This window comes from Coenobita brevimanus, chromosome 57, assembly GCF_032717465.1.
Source record: "Coenobita brevimanus isolate Jiangsu-jjx chromosome 57, ASM3271746v2, whole genome shotgun sequence".
In the NCBI taxonomy this organism is placed as follows: domain Eukaryota; kingdom Metazoa; phylum Arthropoda; class Malacostraca; order Decapoda; family Coenobitidae; genus Coenobita; species Coenobita brevimanus.
In genome coordinates this window covers 51,821,300-51,829,130 of record NC_137010.1, presented here as the reverse complement: position 1 = coordinate 51,829,130, position 7,831 = coordinate 51,821,300, and positions in this window count along the sequence as shown.

Genomic DNA, 7,831 nt, shown 5'->3' with positions numbered 1-7,831 from the left:
CCGGTGAAGGTCGTCTGTAAGATGTGTCGTCGTGCCAGCTCCTGAAGGTGGTTGGCAGAGGATGAAGAATCGGTGGTCACTCCACCCACAGTAGACCTGGTGGGTGCTACTGTCCCGCTGCTCCACTGGGGTGTAGCAAGCCTTGAGGCTCCTCCTGGAGGCCGAACCGGTGGACACGGCGTCCGAGGGCTTACTTGGGACCTTGCTTCTGCTAGTCCCACCCCGATTCCGGCAAGTGTTTCCTCCACTGAAGTGTAGTGTACTTTCACTGTACACTGCCAGGTGGTCTGGCTGTAAAGAAGAGGGGAGTCAGGTCACGGGAGAGATATGTTGTTCCTGCTTGGACGGTTCGTCGGAGAAAACAGCCTCTCTGTCATCTCCTCGTGGGGTGGGTGTCCCCCCTTGTACTCTTCTCTTGGGGTGGTGGTGTCGGGCTCACCTCGCCAAGCGGGTATTTCAATAATAATAATAATAATAAGGATAATATGAAAACAAGCAGCAGTAACGAAAACAAGAACAAGAACAACAATAACAACGACAGTCCAGATGTTAGTGGTGATAATTACACTCGCTGGCCAGGTGTAGTCTGATTGGATGGTGAATTTACCCATACTCCTTTTACACTAAATTGGCCTAAAATTGCCATCTCTTCTTCTTGAATACTTAGTTGTAACAGTTAACACTAGAGTATGATGCTAGTCACGAAGAAGTGCTGTGGGAAGGCCGTCGAGCCATAATATTGGCTCTTTCTGCTACTAACTGAAATAAGCCAGCAAAGGAAGAAAATCTGGGCCAAGTTAAGGTGAGAGAACTATAGAAATTTTACGAGGCAGCCATTAGAGTCGTTTTAGATTTACTTGGCACAGATTTGCGTCCTTTTGCAGCTTACCTCATGTAGCTCAGTTGCAGAATAAGACAAAGCTGTACGTCCTATCCATAGCACTTCTTCGTGACTGGCACCATATTCTAGTGTTAATCCACTGGTACAGCTCAGCATTCAAGATGGAGAGAGGGTAATGTGATGCCAAGTTAGATTGAAAAAGGCAAAGAATGTTAAAAATAAATAAATAAATAAATAAAGAGAACATTGAGGGTAATTTTAGGCCAAGTTAGATTATGAAGGTCATTGAAGGTAATTTTTAATGGTAACTTTATGCCAAGTTAGATTAAAAATATTAAAGAAAGCATATAAAGTAATTTTAACCCAGGTTACATGCAAAGACATAGAACTGCCGTCCCCGCAACACACGAAAATCGAAATGCTTTATATTTGGACCAGCCAATTACGCCAGAAAAATAAAAATAAAACCCAACCCAAACAGCTGCTCTGACATTCATGGCCCATTACAGGCCAGTTAGGTCCTGATTTGACTTTTTCAGGAACCATATTGCATTCGACCACCAAGACTCGCCCTCCTTCACTCCTGACCCACGGACGAAAAGAATGATTGAGGAAAAATTGAAAAGAAATAAAAAAGAAAAAAAGTACAAGAGGAACCTGTTCGCATTACTTGGGTACCTTTTATACTTCATTTTTTTTTTTTTTTTTTTTTATCCGTTAATGAAGTTGGAGGATGTTATGTATTCACCCCTGTCTGTTTTTCTATCTGTTTGACTGATGGATGAGTGGACAGTGAGTCAAGGAAGAGTTGCTTAGATTTTGAGGTGGGTCTGGATGCAGGAATTAGTCGTTAATTCCCACCGTCACTAACTCAAGAGTTGTCACTGATCGCCAGCTAGTTCAATATGGAAGTCGGGGCACTCATACAGAGACCACAGAAGTCGCATATCTTTAAAAATCACTCCCTTGATATTTATTGATATACCGTACGTAAGTTCTTCATGATATTATTCTTTACTAGTTATACTAATTTCCTAGATATGCTTTAATGCGGTAAATGCAGGAAAACGTTACTATAGAAGCCGTGAAAGCACACCGGCTGTGACAGCATTCTTCACATACTTACAAGTCTGTGGCTGCACCTTTGGTTTGAAAACCATATAATATAGCTTTCTAAATGAACAATGCTTCTTCTCCAAAATGCTGAAGAAAATCTGCAGAGTTTTTCATATGAAAATTGTACAATGTTTAAAGCCGAAATCGTGCAGAGACGAGACCGCCGGCCGAAATCCGACGATGCCGAGGACTCCAAAATCCCGTACAAAAAGTCAAAACAACACGCCAATAGTGTACCCTGAAAAGGGTATTCCTCTAGACATCAGGAAATACTTCAGTCTAGGCACTGTCCATATTTCTATGCAACAGTTTTCCATGATTTTTGCACAGCAGGTCCAGCGGGTCAGTAGACACACGTGAGTTTGTTATTGTTCGTGATCATAACGTACGATCTTCAGCCGTGTCGTGCTAATACTTATCAACGAAGAATCGTTACGTGTTTCTCATAGCACTGTTTGTTTTTGTTTTGATGGAAAAATACATGAAATGGATGTAAAATAAAGCTTATCGATATTTAAAGAAGGAAAAAATAATAACCATCCCCAAACCGAGATGGTAGACTCAGCCCACCAATTGTTTTATTTTATTTGACTATATTACAACCTCTTTTCCTTGTAGCAGTGAGTAAAATAATGTTATAATTTCTCCTTTCCTTTTAGTGACAAACAGGGCACATAAAATGAACGGAGTTTAGATGACCGTCTTTGATGTCGAAAATTAAATAATCTGGTGAAGAGTGGCAGTTTTTCCTTGGTTAGTGACATCGGGAATTATACTGGCGTCGCCGGGGGTATGCCTTCTATGAGATTGTGCAGCAAGGGTGGACTAAGACCGTAGAATTAATTACCTCCGCCAGCAAAGGACAAAAAAAGGTGACGTTGAACAGACAGAAATCTAAAAAAATGTTGTTGCTGGTGGAGATATGCTCTCTGTGATGAACCTTGTAGTTTTCTTTCACGTATCCAACTATTGGCATAATATACCAAGAGTTGGATACGAGAGTTAGCATATTATGCTAAATAGCCCGTTCCCTCAGGCCCAGCAGTCCTGCCACACACCTTCAAATGACACCACTTGGATGCTATTGCCCACTTTCCGTATTGAATACATGCTGGGACTGTCTTCATTTGGGCTGGGGTGTTGGTGGTCATTAGTGGGGATGAAAACCTAGCTAGATATTCAGACATAGATATAGATAGATTTTTGACGTGATAGATTTTGAGATGGTTGGCCTTGTGGTAGATTATTTGTCAGTTTTAGCGAAATTAACCAAACTGTTCCCTGCTACAGCCCAGTTTAGGTCTCGCATTATTTCAAACAGACGACCTCCTAACCACTCGACCACCACCCACCCCTGAACGTTTTGATGAAGTGATTTGCGTTACTGTTTGGTTAAAGTGTGGTTAGAGAAGATGTTAGAGAAGATTGCAAGATATGAATAATATGGTTATATAATGTGTGGATAGGTAAGATGTGAATAGATAAGATGTGCATAGATAAGATGTGGTTAGACAAGATGTATTTAGATAAGATATGGAAAGAATGTGGTTAAATACCGTGTGGATAGGTAAGATGTTGATAGATACGATGTGGCTAGATTAGATATGGATAGATAAGATTTTTCTTAGGTATAACTGATTTTTGAACAGAATGACTTACATAATTCCCTTCAATAACCCATTCCCTGTTGGATATCGGTCCTAAATATATATTTATATATATATATATATATATATATATATATATATATATATATATATATATATATATATATATATATATATACAGCAGCTGGATTTTTAGGATTGCCTCCACATCTCCCCACGATGGCGGGGGGCCACCTCTCTCAGTTACCGCCCCCAAGTCTATGACAAGATGAGGCTGAACGGGGTAAAATCAAGGCTTCTGGTCGAAACGGGAGTGGCCAGATCGTGTCTATACAGCCATTTCTACGCCTGTCATAAGTCGGCTTTTGGCCCGCTTTTCCCCACGTCAGCCCATCTCATAGACGCAGGGGATGGCCCCCTACCCATCCGTGGGGAAACACGGGCCCTAAGCACAGACACCCACCAGCAAGTATCAACGCAACACAAGTTCATAGTTTTCGTCTCCTCCTGTCGCAGTTATGATGGATACCTGGGACTGGACCTGCTGCAAAAGTTACAAGCCACCATCGATTGCCACAAGCGGTAGCTCCAGTTCCGGAAACCCCCGACCCCTCCCGGACCCCTCCAGGGCAGTGTGCACTTGCATGGCTGCCCCCTCCCCCCACTGCTCTCCCTAGCCCTATCCCCCACCCCCTTCCCCCTCCCCCTCCCCCCCTGCCGACCCTTCCCCCTCACCTTCCCCACCACCACCACCACCACCATAACGATCCCCCCTCATCATGAACATGGCTCCCCCTAAACAGGCCAACCAGAACATACGTCCTATTCTCCCCCAACCTGCCGCCTGGACCACTCTTCGCCTGCCTCCTACCCCCAACCTTCCTCCCCCCACACATCGTGGCAGTTCGGATCGCAAACATCACCACGACCCCTCTCACACTACGTAAGGAACTCGTAGTGGGAGAAATGGAAGAAGCTGAGCCATGCACCACCCTCCCCCCTTCCTACCCTGCCCCGCAATCCCCCAGCCCTGATCATCTATCCCCCCACCAATTGGACACCCTACGCCATCTCCTAAACTTTCAGGACCTCTTCGCATCAGGCCCCTCAGATATCAGCCACACCACCTACCTGACACATGAAATACACACTACAGGACCACCAATCCACCAGCCCTCCCGACGGAAGAACCCGAAACAACAAGCTGAGGAAGACTGCCAGGTCCAGGACACGCTCGATGCCAGCGTTGTTACTCCCTCCACCTGCCCCTGCTCCTCCCTCATCATCCTCGTCAAGAAGAAAGACGGCACCATGCGTTTCTGTGTGGACTACCGCCGCCTCAACAACGTAATTATCAAGGATGCCACTCCCCTCCCAAGGATCGACGACTCCCTCAACTCCAGAATGGAAAGAAGCCCTATCCTCACACACAAGGTTAGACCTGCATACAAACTTGCAAGGTATTTCTTTGTATCAATTTGTAAATTATCCGACACGTGGATCTAACATCCTAGATCTTCCCATAGCTACATCAGAAAATGTATGAGTAACGTTATTATTGGAGAAGAATTAAGTACAAGTGATCATCACATAGTTACATTTAACATTAAATTCAGTGAAGACAGTGTCAAGGCCAGTTGCGAGAAAGTGCCCGACTTTAAGAGAGTGAATTTTAAGAAATTAAAGGCAATTGTAGGTGCAGGTGACTAGCATCCCATTGTCGAACCTTTAGATATCAATGAACATGGAATTTTTTTTATAGAAACTCTCAACAGTGCCGTCAGGTTATTGTATTTCAATGCGCAACAGAAGGCCTGCCAAAAATTCTAAACCCAAATGGTAGAACTCCGACATTAAACACTGTCTAGAAGCAAAAAATCTTGCATATAAGAATTATAATACCACAAAGAGTCAAAGTGACAAAAATGAATACAATGCCCTTTGACAAAATGTAGTAAGAAAAACCTTGAGGGACATATTGCAAGTATTAGTAAATCAAATCCCAAAGAATTTTTCAGTTACATAAGAAGGAAAAAGGTAATAACTCCATCAATCGGTCCCTTAACCTGCGGCGTCCCGTCAACGTTCTTTAACATCCACACGTTTTGTCACTGCCAATCCTGTCGACGTACATAAACGCGAAAAAATTGCAAGGTCCCTAATTTGCACAATTTTCAATTTTCACAAGTCATTTTTGGTACGTATACACGTGACACCTTCCTCTACAAAATGCCAGGCAGGGACAATGCCTTACCCAGGACGACCTCCTCCCTCCCCCCCCTGCATGACACTGTCTCAGCAATTCATCTGTTATCAGTGACCTGGCCAGTATAGCCATGTCATGCCACGGTACGAAATTCAGGGCCAGAGTGATTCCCCAATCATTGACAATGTGGAGGACAAACTTTACATAGCATTAGAGGAAGAAACAGTTAGAAATGATGATCAGGTAATGTGGCAAAAAAAGGTCAGGTATTAGTGAGTGAAACAATGCTTATAATGCCTATATTACTGCTTGAAAACCAATATACTCTCGTACTACACATAAATTCGTACCAAGTAAATAAATACCGTTTATGAGTGGTGTGAAATAGTTATCCTCCCATAGAACTCGTTTTCTTTGGTGCCAGCCTGATAGAAAACCCAGTAAGGTAAAGAGGTACTCCTAGCTGTATCGAGTATTTTAAACCTCAGGTGAGCGATTTCTCTATGAATTTTCGATGTTTCTCACCAAAGCAAAGGTTTGAGTCAAAAAAAAAATTTTCCTAAAATGGTCGGGATTGGGGGGGGAGTCAGTGGTGGAAAAGTGGTCGGGATGGGGCGGGTTAATCACAGATAACTGAGAGCACACTGATGATGAAACTACGATGGCGAAAATTCTTAATACTTTCTTCGCGTCAGTAATTACAACAGAAAATATACATACGATTCCTACTGTTTCCCCCATTCCCATAGAAAAGGGCAACATAATCACTGACATTACAGTTAGCGATCATGATGTACTGCTTGCAGTAAACAAATTAAAAGAGAATAAAACACCAGTACCAGACAAAATATCTCCACGTGTATTGAAGGAACTACAGAATGAAATATCAAAACCTTTATCTGGACTTTTTAACTTATCACTTAAGAGCAGTAAGGTGCCACATGAATGAAAGCTTGCTAATGTAACCCCAATATTCAAAAAGGGCAACAGAGCCCAATCAGACAACTACCTCCCAATTAATTTAACATTGGTGATTTGCAAATTACTTGAAACTATTATCAGAGACCAGTTTGTGAAACACTTAGAAACAAACAATCTCATAAAAGATTCGAAACATGGTTTTCGTAATAATCGCTCTTGCCTCACGAATCTGCTTGACTTTTTCAATGATATACTGAACATGTACGACGAGACTAAGTCTGTTGATGTAGTCTACCTCGATTTTCAAAAGGTTTTTGACAAAGTTCCACACAAAAGACTCCTTCAGAAGCTAAAGGCACATGGTTTCAGCGACAGTGTTCTCGGGTGGGTAGAAGATTGGCTCACCGGATGAAAGCAAAGTATTGTAAATAAACGGAAAAGAGTCAGACTGGATAAACGTTACAAGTGGAGTGCCGCAGGGTTCAGTGTTAGGTCCTATTCTTTTCTTAATATTTGTAAATGATATTGACGAAGGACTTTGTTGTAAGATTTCAAAATTTGCTGATGATACTAAAATAGGTAACAGAGCAGATACAACACTGCAAAAGCAAGCAATTCAGAGAAATCTTGATCAACTGTTTAACTGGGCCCAAGTCTGGGAAATGGATTTCAATATTAATAAATGCAAAGTGCTAAACATTGACAGTAAAAATGTAAGAGCTATTTATCTTATAACATGAATAATGTTCGACTTGATAGCGTAAACCATGAAAAAGACTGAGGAGTTTTAATAACAATCGATTTGAAACCAAGCAAACAATGTACAGAAGCTGTGAAAAAAGCCAATAAATTGATTGGATTCATAGGCAGAGCATTTGAATATAAATCCGATAATATTGTCCTCACTTTGTATAATTCCTTAGTAAGCCCGCACTTAGAGTATTGCGTTCAGTTTTGGTCACCGTACTATAAAAAGGATATGGAGAAGCTTGAAAGAGTGCAGCGAAGGATGACAAAGATGATATCTAGATTGAGAAGTAAACCGTATGAGGAACGTTTAGAAGCCCTGAATATCTTTACCCTAACTAAACGGAGGATACGAGGAGATTTAATTCAAGTATTCAAAATAATCAAAGGACA